The following is a 15,514-nucleotide window of genomic DNA, read 5'->3' as shown; positions in this document are numbered from 1 at the left end:
AAAAAGCCCTAATATGATTAAAATAAAATTATGTATATGCTTTGATTTCAGGAGAAGAAGGAGGTAAAAGGAAATGCGGAGGAGTTATTAAGTAGTCATCTGATCATCCCAGCATTTTTTTAAAAAAAATTGCTTGAGAACTGCTCTCATATTCCATTTCAAACTGAAAAAAATAAAAACTGTAGTAACTTTTAGATTACTTACAGCACAATATGTCTTTTCAAAAGTTAGTTTCAATGTTCCTTTCATGCATGAACCTGCAGGTTCAGTTAAATGAAAAATGTAAAAAAATATATCTTTTCATTTTTTATTTAAATGTGAAAGACAATTAGTTATTGAATTTTTTTATCCCACCATTATCCCACCACTTTGTAAGTAACACAAGTATTAGGCAGTAAACATACCTAATAATCCTTTCTCTTCCTATTTTCCCGACAACAACAACCCTATGGAGATGGATTGGGTGGAGTGTGACTGACTCAAAGCAATCCAGATGGCTTTCATGCCTAAGGTGTGACTTTTATTGATAAAATTGTCTTTCAATTGCATTTCTGTCTTTGTGTCTGACTTCAGAGCTTTATCCAGTGGTGGGATTTAAATATGTGAACAACTGGTTCTTTGTGTGGATGCTGCTTCCAAAAGTCTATTATGGTCCTGGGCAACAAAAAATTAGGTACCAGTTCTGCAGAAGTGGTGCAAATCCGGCTGAATCCCACCACTGGCTTTATCATTGAAATTAGGACCTCCCCTTATATCAATCTGGGTAACACATTTTTAAAGTTGTCGGTATCATGAATAATGTAGTCTTTAATCTCAATCATGTTAGCTACAAGCTGGATCCCGAAGAGAGCTATAGAAATAGATTTAAAAACCAGCTTGTCCTCCAGTGCTTCATGGTCTCCTTACTGAAAGGGTGAACGTGACCACATGCAAAACATTTGAACTCTCTTTTGCACAATGGATATTTTGATTTTTTTTTCTAGAATTATAATATTAAGAGAAGGGGGTAGAGCAGAATGTGACTCAGTAGTCTGAAAATATCTTGTAGCATCCAAGAAAAAAATCCTTCTCCTCAGCCCTTATCAGATAGTTTAAATACAGAATTGGTTTGTTGGAAATCCAGTTTAGATTCTTCACATACCCAACTATAGAAAAAAAGATACAACAAATAAACAATAAAGGAAAATATTTGTAGCTCAGGTTTGAAATGAAGGGTCCTTGATGCTATCTGAGCTTTGATGGCTAGCACTGATGATGTTACCTAGTTTGGGTAATGAAACATCAGCAAGAAAACAATCAAGTTCAGAGAGCACTGAGAGCCAAGGTTGCCTACCCCTGGTATAGTCTTTCAAGCAGCTGTAATTTGAACTTTGAAAAATAATAATCATTCTGGAGTTGCAAAGAACATAGTTTTCACTGTGCTTGTACACCTAATGGTTCTGCAGTTGCAAAAACAGTGCAATTACCATTTGTCCTGGCCTGATAATGTTATGAAGAAACCTCCAGCCTCAGCACCCATCTTCTATTCCTGCCTGCTGTTGAACAACATCTGGGATGCCTAATAGGGAAAGGGATCCCTTCCTTTGAAACAAATAATTAGTACCTTGCTGGACAAATTGGGTTCCATCTTTTTTTTAAAAATGATGTTACAATTCTTCACAGAAAATTCTGCATACAGCTAAACCAAAATGGTCACCAGCAACAATGAAAATCCAGGCCCAATTCTTGGATGTCTATAATCTAATCATATTAAACATTTTTTTTTATCCCAGATCCTGAAGATGAGGAGATAAACAGGCAAAAAGCTATGCAAGGTATGCCAAGTAAGGGAAATTCAGAAAACCCTCTGACATTATTTTATGTCAGATTTTGGAATCTTCTCAGTGCTGTAGCATTGCATTAAAAAGAGAGGCTTTGGTTCCGATGCTGCATTCCCCCCCCCCTTCTGTTTTATCTCTAGAGAGCTGTGACACATCTACATTGGGTTAGACCTATTGTTCACTAGTGCAGCACATTCTCCATGCAGACAATCCCAGGTGTAGTCTTTGGTATATCCGTGTGAACAATGTGGATCTCTGTCAGAAACTATAGAGACTTGTTAGTGGAGATCAAAGATCAGCATGCTGGCTGGGGAATTGTTGGAATTGAAGTCTTTAAGGTTGAGAAACATTGATATAGCAGGTATTGAGATCTGTTTATGTCACATATTGCCCCAATACAAGGCCACTTTTCCTTTTGCTAGATGTAGTAAAGGGTCAGAGCCCATTCACAGAGCATGCAAAAGGCACTGAGCTAGGAATTTTTCAGCTAATACTATAAAACTGGTCACCCGTTTGAGAAATTGACTAGCTTAGTTTCACATATGAGGTTGCAATGTGAAATTGATAAGGAAACAAGAGACGGTGATGACTGCAATCTCTGCTTTCTCCAGGGGCTTACTGGCAGGAAATCACACAGCACTTTAAAAAAAAAGATGGTTCAAATACCTGCATATCTTCAGACAAAAAAACCTGGATCAATTAACCAATAAGACCAATCAATAAACAAAGCGGCAACTGGAGCTTGCAACTACAGTTCTACTGCCCAAAAAACCCCCATGCCTTTTATTTCACCTGACTTTGGAGACATGTCTCTCATGATCATCTTCTAAACACAGAGGATATTAGAGCTATGCAAAGCTTCAAGAGATTACTTCAGCAGAATTTATCAAAGTATCAATTTGAACTGGCAACCTTCTTCTAACCACTAGAGTAGTTTAAATCTAAATAATAATATTTACAGAGATAGACCAAGTTGAAGACTTAGTGCTTTCAACTGAGACACTGATGCACCAACTTAACAATGTCATACTGAATTGTTTTTCATATACTTATAAAACAGCAATTGTATTTTAAAGACCACCACCTCATGGTGGTTCTTTCATGAAGGAAGCTTCAGTAGAGATCCTGCCCAGGACTAGATGAACTGATATCTTCTCAAGGATTTGGGCAACCATTGGCTCAAGCACGCATGACAATTGTGTAAACAAACTCCCTCACTTAGGGATGTCTGCTACTTAAAAAATAGGAAAAGGAGCCCTAGCATTTTGACTATAATGCAAAAGATGATGTTTCAGCAGGGGGGATTATTTTGTGCAACTACAATTGCAAAAATGAAGTTTTCCAAGTAATCATTCACAATGCAGGAGGTTTGCCTTCTTGAACATTGGCAGCCTAAATAAAATTTGATTTTTTTTTTAAAAAACTACCAACTAAATATATATAAAATCCACAATATGTAGCAGTGTCTCATTAACCTTAGCTGATCTCAAGAAATCACAATAGGGTTGGACTTTGTTTCAGGCTGTGGCGGTATAATAATAATAATAATAATAATAATAATAATAATAATAATAATAATAATAATAATAATAATAATAATAATTCTTGCAGATTGCACAGACTGATTACAAGCAGCGGCATGACAAAGTAGCAACAATGGTGCATTGGAAGATCTGCAAAAAATATCATTTGCCTGTAAGCAAAAACTGGTGGGATCATAAAATAGAGAAAGTCATAGAAAATGATAAAATTAAACTGCTCTGGGACTTCAGAATTCAAACAGACAAGCACCTGCAACATAACACCCCAGACTTAACAATTGTCGATAAGAAAGACAAAAAAGTCTGGATAGTGGACGTGGCAGTGCCTGGAGATAGCAGAATAGAAGAGAAAGAACTGGAGAAGATAACAAAATACAAAGACCTACAAATAGAAATAGAAAGACTGTGGCAAAAGCAAGCAAGGGTAGTACCAATAGTCATAGGCTCCTTGGGTGCAATCCCAAAACAACTGGAGCACCACTTGAACACCATTGGCATTGACAAATTTGCTATTAATCAATTGCAAAAGGCGGCCTTATTAGGAACTGCTTCCATCCTGCGACGATACCTGTAATACCATCAAACATCCACATCTGCCTATCCCAGGTCCTGGGTAAGGACTCGATGGGTAGACAAAATGCCAAATCCAGTCTGAACATCTGGCTGACTGTGCGATGAATGATAATTCTTGCAATCCAAAAACAACTGGAGCACTATTTGAACACCATTGGCTTTGACAAAATCACCATCAGTCAATTGCAAAAGGCAACTTTGCCTTGAACAGCTTACATCCTGCGAATATACCTTTAAGGCCAAGAAACATCCATATCTGCCTATTCCAAGTGCTTGAGAAACATTTTATAGGTGGACAAAAATACCAAATCCAATTTGAACATCTGGCTGACTGTGCAATGAACCATAATGATAATAATAATAATAATAATACTGTACAGACCAAAAGTTGAGGAAAAAGACAAAGAGACTAATTCTGATGGGGCCAATCCTGACTGCATAAGAGTTAGCTTTAGGAACAAATGCATACAAAGACATATCAGGATTGAGAAGACAGTAAGTACATACCAGAATTGAGAAGACAAGTAGCACCTCTGCAAAGAAGCTGAAAAAACTGTGGACCACCTGGTTAGCTGCTGTGAGAAGATCTTACAGACTGATTGCAAACAATAGCATGACAAAGTAGCAACAATGGTGCATTGGAAAATCTGAAAGAAATACCATTTGTCTGCAAGCAAGAACTGGTAGGACCATAATAGAGAATAGAAAAAGTCATAGAAAATGAAGACATTAAATTCTCTGGGACTTCAGAATTCAGATAGAAGGCACCTGCTACATAACACACCAGACTTAACAATTGTTGATAAGAAAGGCAAAAAAGTATAGATATAGCAATAGCTGAAGATAGCAGAAGAGAAGAGAAAGAACTAGAGAAGATAACAAAATACAAAGATCTGCAAATAGAAATAGAACTGTGGCGAAAGTAGTATCAATAGTAATTGGTGCCTTAGGTACGTCCCAAAATAACTGGAGTACCACTTGAACCCCATCAGCACTGACAAATTCACCATCAGTTAATTGCAAAAGGCAGCCTTACTCAGAACAGCTTACATCCTGAGATGATACCTCTAACACTATTAAACATCAACATCTGCCTATCCCAGGTTCTTGGGAAGAACAATAGATGGATAAAAATGCCAAATCCAATCTGAACATCTGCCTGATTGTGCAATGAACCATAATGGTGCATTGGAAGATATGCAATAAACACCATTTGCTGTAAGTAAGAATTAAAATAGAGACATTCATAGAAAATGAAGAAGCTGAAGTGCTCTGGGACTTTAGAATTCAAACCTATAAATACCTGACACATAACAATTGTCAATAAGAAAGACAAAAAAGTCTAGAGATTGGATGTGGTGGTACCTGGAGACAACAGAATAGAGGACAAAGAGCTGGAGAATGTAGCAAAATACAAAGACTTGCAAATAAAAAGAGAAAGATTGTGGAAAAAGAAAGCAAAAGTAGTACCATTAGTAATAGGCACTATGGGTGCAATCCCAAAACAACTGGAGCACCACTTGAACACTATCAGCACTGACAAATTCACCATTAGTCAATTGTAAAAGGCACTTTACTCGGAACAATTTACATCCTGCGACAATACCTCTAACACTATCAAACATCAACATCTGCCTATCCCAGGTCCTTGGGAAGGACTTGATATGCAGATAAAAATGTCTGACTATCTCACTGATTGTGTGACAAACCATAATGGTAAAATATCCCCATCCAATAGAGTGAAAGAAAATTATATGAGCATGTTTATGTAGTCATCAGAACTCAAATTCAAATTCAGAATCTTACCACTTTTTTCCTTTTTTACCATGAAGGACAAAGAATAGCAATTCTTGTTGGGAAATCCTTCAAATAAAGAATGTACATGCATGCAATACTCTGCTCTCCATCCAGTATAGTTAGTAATCCTTTGGTCTGGGACACATATTTTTAGGAAATTTCTATACATTTGGTACTAAGACTCAGTCCATAAAAGAGTCCTTCATTGTTTAGAAGGCTCTGTTCAAACTGAACAATTGTAAATAACAAAACCATGAAAAAAGTACTTCATACATGTGGAGAAGCCATTCAACCATACCCCCAAAACATTCAGAACCGTGGCTATGTGAAAATCTTTACTGCAGATAATGAAATCTAGTATGCATTTTCCAGCTACAGATAAGCAAATCTGTGGATGACAAGATTGTGGATAACAAGGGCCACCTGTATGTACACTTAATTTACATATTCTGCAGACTGCTGAATGGGATTTTTGCAAACAGAAGGGGGCCAAGTGGATAAGCCACTTAGAGGAAGAAATCTTGCAACTTGCTCAAGGTCTACAACAATACTCGGTCCAAGCATAACATAATCAGATTTATCACCCATCACTGTATCAGTTTTTAATCTCAGCTAGTGCTAGAGAGAGCAATCTGACACCCTTCTTCACTACTAAAAGGATTCCATTGCTGCACAGATTTCTGATAGATTAACTAAAGTGAGATTAAGAGTAAACCAAAGTAATTATGAATACCTGCACAATACTTCCTATGTCACCCCCTGAAACTGTAATAACTATTCTCATTGCTCCTCTGCATTTATGTATTGCAAGTCTAGCAAAACGTTAGATGTGAAGAAGTGGGTAACTGCAACAGGGTATCATGATGACAAATAACTGAAGGGAGAAAATGGGCTGGAAATCACAGGGGAGCCATTCATAAGACCAATGTCCAAGTGATGAATTCTAAGATCAGTAAATCAACACAGATGAGCAAATGAAAAAAAATGATTGGCAGTTCTAATGTAACATACCCAGGATTGTGTCAAAGTGAGATTTCAGAGTGCCTCTGACAGTGGAATCAGATCAGTGATGATGAATCTGTGGTTCTCCAGATGTTTCCAAACTACTGGAGACCACACCTGGGTTCCTCACTAATTATCATACTATTGGGATTGCTGAGATGTTCAGCAACTAAAGGAAGACAATAACTTCATTATTCCTGGATTAAACAGAATATTAACAATCTGAAGTAAGTAAGACATCTTCATATATGCTCAGTAAAGCTATTCTTATTGACAATAGAGATATACTTACCCTTCTGTACAAACACAGTTGCTTAGCAAACACAATTGGGACCTTCAACTCTGTCATTAAGCAATGTGGTTGCTAAGTATAATATTGCACGAGTGCAACAGACTTACAACATCACTTCCCATTTGGTTGTTAAGTCAATCATCACAGGTCATTAAGTGAGAGATCAAGTGATTGACTCACAATTTTACTGCCAGCTTTTCCATTAATTCTGCTTGTCAGAAGCCAATTGTGAAGTGTGCAAATGGCAATCACTGACCACATAATGCTGCAATGATCGTAAATGTGAAGACCGGTTCTAAAATTACTTTTTCAACAGTATCATAACTCTGAATGTTTGCTAAACATTATTTAAGATCTATCTATACTGTGAATTGTTTTATATTTCATTACTTTTTATGATTCATATCATCCCTTTTTTGTGGGAGCAGTCCCTGTCTCCTTTTTTCTTCACAACCCAGATAACTTGGAATGAGAGATATGTAGGATGGTCTTGAACCTGGATATTGCTAACTGTAATCCAGCACACCTTAACAGTATCACAGACAACAATATTTATCACAGTAAAAAAATATTTCTCACAATAAAACACATCCAAACTCTAAAGAGTTTGAACTGACTTGACAGTTAACTTGAAATGTTCGAATGCGATAAAATATGGTATCATGTATGGTGGGAACTCAGTGGTCAGAATATGTCACCAGTATATAATAACAGCTGTGTTCTTATGGCTGTGAACATATGTTCCAGTTGAAATATATACCATATGTATTCAGCCAAACACTAACCATGCATCTATTTGCAACAGCCACAGTAGGCTTGGCCTGCTATAAATATCGTGCTACCACAGCCTATAAATACTTGAGTTTATTGTTCTTACTAGCTGGATGCTTCTTGTGATTAGCTTTATGCTTTATGTTTTTTAAATTTGTTTAGATTTATACTGTAGGTAAGCATACTAGAAACCACCTTGAGAGAATCTGATTATAAAAGGCTAATCTATGAACCTTTTTAAACAGAAGATGTAAATCCATTTGAAAGTGTGAACAAATATATCAGAAATTTAACCAAGGATTCCCCATCTTTAATCCACATTCAATGAGCTTCTGTTCCACATTTTAATTTATCTCATGAGAAAAGTGTGAAAATAAAATAGAGAAAATGTCCTTGGAAAAAGGAAAGGGTGAAAAAATGTAATAAAAATGCTTTACGATCAAGCTTCCCATGTTAAGAATATTTAATTTTAAAAGCTTAGGAAGAATTATAACATCAGTCCAAGTCAATGGTAATTAGTACATAAGTCTGGCTGACTATTGATAACAAATAATTCTTTATATCTATTATCAATAAATTAGTAAGGTATGTGAGCGGTGGAGGTGCAGGATTATGTGTGATCTAAAATATACCTGTAGAACTTCTTTCTCCTTGGCTGTATTGTTGTTGTTGTTGTTGTTGTTGTTGTTGTTGGTAGTAGTAGTAGTAGCAGCAGTAGTAGCAACAGTAGTAATAATAGTAGTAGTAGTAGTAGTAGTAGTAATAATAGCAGCAGCAGCAGCAGCAGTAGTAAAAGAATGGTATTTTTATTTTGGGGGATTTCAAGGGAGAGGGGATGGATAAAAATTTCAGCAAAAAAAAAGGTGAAGCTAAACTTTTCAGTTTGTTCTTTTTCTTTTGGAATTTGAGAAGGCGTTACACAAAATCAGTCTATTAAGCTTCCTAAAAGCTTAACATACTTAAGACATAGATCAGATTTGTTTGTTTGTTTATGCACAACCACTGAAAAGCCCAAAATTGCCACTGAATTTCAGTTGTTAATTCCAGAGGTGAGAGAGCTCTAGACGCCACAGAAAATCAGGCTGAAATTACATGTCTGCAGTGAGAAGCCCTATGGTATTGACATTGGATCCAACTCTGCATTATGGAGAAATCAAAAGAGGCAGAGAGGAGATTTGGTCTACTGTTCATACAGTGATGGGAACTTGTAAATATGTAGATTTTTCCTGGATAATATAAGTCCTATGGTGAAGGTAATGGGAAGGGGGGAAAATAGTCACACCTTGACATCTTCTATAGGAATTAACCCAAGAGAAGTGGTTAGATTGGGTGAATTACATCCAAATTAATCATGAGAAGTTTCCATACAAAGCAAAGAATATTCTCTTCCCTTAAATATGTTGACAAAATAACATTGATAATGAGGATGGTGTTGACAACAATAATAGTAATTTTAAATAAATTAATGCTTCACCCAGGATTTGTTGGGGTAAACAGTAAACCATTTATCCTACTAAAATGAGGTCCGCATTGCATTAGAACAGGATCTTAACATGCCCTTTTCTAATGCAAACATTTCAAGATCATAACATGCTTCCTTTATTATAAATCTAAGCCTCCTTTCACTCAATCACAAGCAGTTACCCAGATGCATTAAACAGATTTAATTATGTCTTCATTCAGAACAGACCTGCAGGCAAGCCATACCTTAAATAAAGTTTTTCAAGCTTAATGCAGACGGAATATTTTCTAGACCACACATTTCTACCATTTGACTATTTGTTTACTGGCAAACTCAAATATGACATTTACTATATTAGTAACTGGCTTTGTGAACAATTAACTACAATTTTCTTGATTTCATGTAGCAGATTGTAGATGGGTAGCTTGCCAGCTGATCTATGTGATGATTATTAACTATTTCAATAGGAGATAACAACCATCTACTAGGGATACTTTAATATGATTTCACAAACCAAGCAGGAGGCTGGATTTCATGACTTAAATGTATTCTTTCACCCTTGATTCTAATTCTGGTTTTGATGTCTTATTTGCTGGTAATGGATCTGATCAAAATTAACTTAAATTCCACTGATTTCAGTTATCTTTTTGAAATGTAATTATATTAAAGGTTTTCCAAAGACATTTTGCTACAACTGTGAAGATCTAGAGGAAATTCATATTCATTCCATATACAGATACTGACTAGTTATTAGTTATTCAATCTTCTTCGGTACCGGCATTGATATAGTATCCATTGCTCTAGATGCAAATTTAGGGTTCTTATCAGATTTTCCAAACTAAGGAATGGTTTATTAGCTCAGGAAAATTGTGCAAAGAGCTGCCATTTTGCTCTACAGCCATTGCTGCTTCAAATTGCTTAATACCATGATTGTTATTATTAATGTATGTCCATGTGTGTTTGGTACAATATGGAATTTGAATGCATATAATTTCCTAATGTGGCAATGTTACCAATGCAACAAAATTCAATTCAATTATTTCAATGTTATTTCATACTAGTAATAGACATGATTTACTTTTACACAGTCCAAGAAAGCCTAGGAAAAGGGCCGAAAAGTTACAAGAAGTCTCCCAAGCTTTACCTCACAAAAACTGAAGTAGCCAAAATGCCCAGGCTAAAATCACATTAACTCACTCTGATAACTGACTCCAATCAAACAGCATAGTTCAATTCTTCCACATCTTCCCTTAGTGGAGTTTTGAGATAAAAAACAGTGTAAAAATATAAGAAGTTTACATGCAGAAAACATGGACTTCAACTAACAGCTCACTAAGGCTGTGATGTTCACATCCTGATGCAGGTGTACTCCTTGACTATGGATAACTGAGGCCAAATTATCAATGTAGGAGCTCAACAGTGGACTCATCCATAAAGCCTCTTTGTGCTTTTTTCCTTAGCTTTGAGGGAAAAAAAGTATGTCATTTTAAAAGCCGCTACCTCCCTCACCCTGCCTTTGACCATTCCTTAGGAATAAGGCCAAATATCTGTAGGACAAAAAAAACATGGATTACTTTCCATAATTCAGTGGCTGATGCTAGTGGGGAAAAGAGAAGGAGACAGGGAGATGGAAAAGGCAAGTGGGTTGAGATTAGCAAAGTGGGAAGCAATATACTCATGGAGTGAACTCTGCTAAAGGCTATTGGAAGAGGTAGAGGTAATAGAGATAGAGGTAGTAGGTAGAGGCCCTGCAAATGTCTGATCAAAATAGCACATCCTATGGTAGCAGAGACTTAACAATAGGATTCTCAACTTTGTGGAAGACCAAATGTGCTTGATATATCTGAACAAACTATGAAAATTTAAAAAAAAAATAGATGGCTCTGCAACAGAGGTATCTTTTCTCTCTAGCATTCACAGTAGAAAGGCCCATGGAGGCCAACATCCATGGACAAAAGGGTCAGTTCTATAAATGTTAACTGGAGCCAAGAAAGTCTGCAGCCTCCAAATAATGTCTATGGAGAGGTCTTGTGTTGCAATTGCTCAGAAAAAACAGCATATGTCCCCCCAGAATCTCTTGGATAGCAGGAAAATAATAGTGAGATGGAGAACTGATTTGTGAGGACTTGCCTTCAAAGAATGATAAGCAGGGTGGCTTTCAACCAAGGTAAGAAAGTCATGTGGATGAGGCCTGTGATAGGCATATTTTAAAGGACATATGTTTCATTATCAGGGTTGGGTAAAGGACGCAGAATACAATTTTTTGTCAACCCTTGGTCAGAAGTTTGGGGGACTGTAGTATGCGAGTACTATATCAACAATCCTGGGCAACACTTGACTTTCTTGACCATAGTCAGGGATTTTTTGATACCTTCAGAACATGGAATTGACCTTGATGGCCTAAAGAGCCTCCACCAACTCCCTGATCAGATCACATCAACCTCTTGTCCAAACACAGCAAAATAATATAATGACATAATTTGTTAGGTCCAATAAAATAAATTATATTATGCTTTAATATAACAACTAGAGACATGTTAAAAGAATATACCACATATGTTTCCCAGCAAATGCTGAACCACAAATGTGTGTAAACAGTCACTTTCAACTTAATGTAAATTGCTTTAAACTTGATTGTAAAAAAAAATATTTTTGTAACAGAGTTATCATAGTCTGGAATTATCTTACCCAATTCAGTTTTCTCAGCTACTAATTTTCAGAGTTTTAATTCTCACTTAGTTTCTGTGGATCTTATCCCGTATTTAAGAGGTTCCTAAGGGGGCATGTATAAGTGCACTAATGTGGCTATTGTCCCTGTCACATTTTCGTTTTTTCATTGTTTGAATGTGTAATTTTTGTTTGATGAATAAGTAAAATAGAATAAACTACCCAACTTAAAAGTATCATTTAGTTTAGTCTATTGTGCAAACTCAGCTTTTAATTCTATAATACTGTAAAAGTTTCTTGCAAATTAACTGTATTGGATAATACTAAATTCTGGAATTATGTTAAACTTATCTCTGTCCACTCTATCATGACTGCACACATTTCACCCTTTAAACCAGAAAGGGGTGAGGATGGGAGGATAGACAGTAGTAAGAAACCACTAAGATGTTGCCAGCAAGGTTGAAGCTCTGCCCTTTTGTACATGCATGTGATGGTGGTGCTCATTCAAAAATGGGGCTTTATTTGTGATGCCATGACTTTTTTGAGTCCTTCCTGCAGATGCCACTAACCATTAACTAGCTTCTTCCAATTCAACATATATATTTGTTTAACCCAACACTGCTTTCTTTTTAGATTGTCCCTTCCCAATGCCCTCCAGAGGAGCTTAGGGTTTCAAGAAGTTTAGAGAAGATGGAAGTTTTAATTCAACACATCTGGATTCCACGATGGAAGACTGTTTTGTTTAAGGTGGCAGGTGCATTCCATCTAGGCAGGTGTTTTTCTTTATTTATTCCACTGATCCTTTTCACTTGAATTAGGGTATTCTGTGTACAAAGCACTGAATCTTTTGAAGATAAGTATGGAAGATAAGTTATTATAAGGTGAGGGCCAAAGTACTCAAAATAAATCAAAAGATTTGAAGCAGGGCAAAGTGCCCCAAAAATAAAAGTGAAAGGAAAGGGAGAGAAGGATGTTCTGGAGTAATGGTCTAGGACAGGGGTAGGCAACCTTGGCTCTTTTATGACTCGTGGACTTCAACTCCCAGAATTCCTGAGCCAGCCAGGAATTCTGGGAGTTGAAGGCATGAGTCATAAAAGAGCCAAGGTTGCCTACCCTGGTCTAGAAAGATTGGCAGATGTTAAATGAATGGAGATTTTGCATTTTGATCTCTTTAAAGTTCTAAACCCAATCAAAAGCTACAAGAGATAGCTCAGCAACTGAATCACTAACACGGGATGGGAAAAATGTGGTCCTCCAGATGTTGTGGAACTGTAGTTTCAGAACCTCTTATTATTGGCTATGCTGATAGGAGATGCTGGCAGGTATAATTCAGTAACATTGTGGGGACTATAGTCTTCATTTCTGCATTAGTGTAGAGCAAGAATTATAGGATTCCACAGCAAAGGAAGACAGTTCAAAAAATATAAAACAATTATCCATTTAATGAAACAAGCTGTGCCTTATGAATACTCATGTTAAAATAAACATTTAATGTGCTTAATATGAGATATAATCTGCTAGTTTTAATTCAGTTGTCATCATGAAATTCGGCTCAAGTAAGCAAGCCAAGTAATATTCCTCAACAAAATATAACCCCCTTCATGCTGTTTTTGTAGTTTACTCTGAGTAACATGAAGGAGAGATAACATTCCTTTCCAAGTTTAGAGAGGGTCTTGACTCAAACAAAATTCATTCACTATTTTCTAAATCTTCTCCAAAGCATCGGATAGCTGGGAGAATGTGAAAAACAAGGTTTATTGATGGGTATGATTCTAAGAACTACAGCTGATTCAGGATTTGGAGAAATGGACATGAAGCCTACTTGGAGGGAAAAACTAGTCCAAGAGTCAAGAAGGCCTTAAATTATGGGAAGGGAGAGACGATAGGGTGGCATAAAACCTAAAAGGCTGGGCTGTTGTGGAGGAGGAGGGGGGGAGGAGGAGGAGGAGGAGGAAGGGAGGGAGGGAGGGAGTGAAACAGAGAGAAAAGACAGAATATAGAAGGTTCAGGAGAGCTGCAGAGCTTCACCAGACTACAATTGGGTGTTCAAGGCATTCTACAAGAGAACAAGAGAAGGAAGCATCAAAAGACCGACACAATAAATGTACCCCAAATGCAGTGTGTTGATGTTGGGAAGCTTGGATGATACAAAGGTGATGAAGAGAAGCAAGCTAATTTCTCCCTTGCTGATCCTGGATAGCCTCTCCTCCATCCCCGATTCAATCATTCCTGCATCCCTGGTACCCAACTCTCTCCCCCACCTTCATCCGCGCCGCATCCCCATGGCAACCGCTCACCATCTCCTCCCTTCGCCTTTCCTTCGCCAGCGCTGCCTTGCTCCCCCCTTGTCTCTTACCGCGGCAGTGCAAAGGGGAAAGGGGGGAAATGAATCAGCCTTCGCCCCTCGACGAGCGGCGTAGAGAGGGGAAGGGGCTCGGCATGCAGGAGCTGCCGCGGACGGATAAATGGAGGGGGGGGGACGGAAGCATAGCGCATCCTCCCAGCGGCAGCGCGATTGGGGGAGGGAATATGGGGACGGGGGAGGGTGGTCTACTCTTTCCTTTTCCTCCTTTCCCACAAGCCTCCCCATTCCTCTTTTCTCTCCTCTAATTCTCCTTCCGTCTTCCCCCCTTTATACTCCCCTCGGCGTCTCCGTTCCTCACCCCACCCCCCTCTTTTTTTCTCCCTTTTCCCCCCTCCTTTTTTTAAAGAATCTGCAAGCTAGGCAACCTGCCCGCCCGCCAACCATTCCGCTCTGCCGTAGATCCGAGATGGGAAAAACCCAGCAGAATCCCAGTGGCATTGACTTAACGTCGCAGATTTTAAAATATTCAACGATCAGTCGGGACGCTGGGCTGGGACCACAACACGGAGCCCTCAGCCCCCAACCTCAAGCATTTCAGGTCCCGCCACTCCCTGGAAGGGTCCTATCCGTTCAAATCTGCACCTCCATTTCACAATAACGCACCTGTCCAGGCATTTCCCATTTCGATTACCCATCCTCTTAGTCCATCACCCCCCCCCCCAAATCTTGCTCCATTGCCTCGCCACCTTTCGCAGGCTAGTCGGACCACCCCCCACCCATCCGCCGTCTCCAGCGAAGAAAAAAAAAAGAGACACAGGCTCCGTTCTTTCCCTAAGACTCTGTTTTTGAGAATCGCACACACTAACATCCTATTCCTTCATTCTCTGGTCACCCGCCAGAAGAAGCGGTAGTTTTAGGAAAAATAACAATGAGTTCCGACTGTGGTGGCTATATATACTATATATGATAACATATATAGTAGCATGTGCTCTGGAAGGTAGGATTGAGCTGAATATTTATTCAGCCACCTGCTGCTCTGATCGCTGCTTTCCAACAAGTCAGAAGCTGAGCACAGGCACCAGTTCAAATTTGTAGCCTCAGTTCATTCATTAATCCACAATAATGACCCCCTCCCCCTCCCCATGGTAGCTCTCTCTGCAAAATGTTATTCTCTGTTTATGAGTTAACATGCGAGTGGTGGGGGAGAGGGAATTGCAGCTCTAGACCATTAGGTTTAATAAAGGAGTGATTGAATCCATATTTGGAGAGGTAAATATCATAAAA

General features: G+C 38.2%; 1 protein-coding gene across 1 annotated transcript in view; it reads right to left on the bottom strand.

Moving 5' to 3' along the window:
• Nucleotides 1-14,444, bottom strand: part of LRRC4B (leucine rich repeat containing 4B) — an 86,840-nt gene extending 72,396 nt beyond the window's left edge. Inside the window, exon 1 of the mRNA XM_039357832.1 lies at nucleotides 14,282-14,444. The gene's annotated coding sequence lies outside the window, so the exon portion shown is untranslated. The remainder of the gene's footprint in view (nucleotides 1-14,281) is intronic.
• Nucleotides 14,445-15,514: the final 1,070 nt, after the last annotated feature.

This window comes from Crotalus tigris, unplaced genomic scaffold (assembly GCF_016545835.1).
Source record: "Crotalus tigris isolate CLP2741 ecotype Arizona unplaced genomic scaffold, ASM1654583v1 scf7180000018954.1357295, whole genome shotgun sequence".
In the NCBI taxonomy this organism is placed as follows: Eukaryota; Metazoa; Chordata; class Lepidosauria; order Squamata; family Viperidae; genus Crotalus; species Crotalus tigris.
Note: the sequence above shows the minus strand (reverse complement) of the source record. Positions and strands in the feature narration are given on the sequence as shown.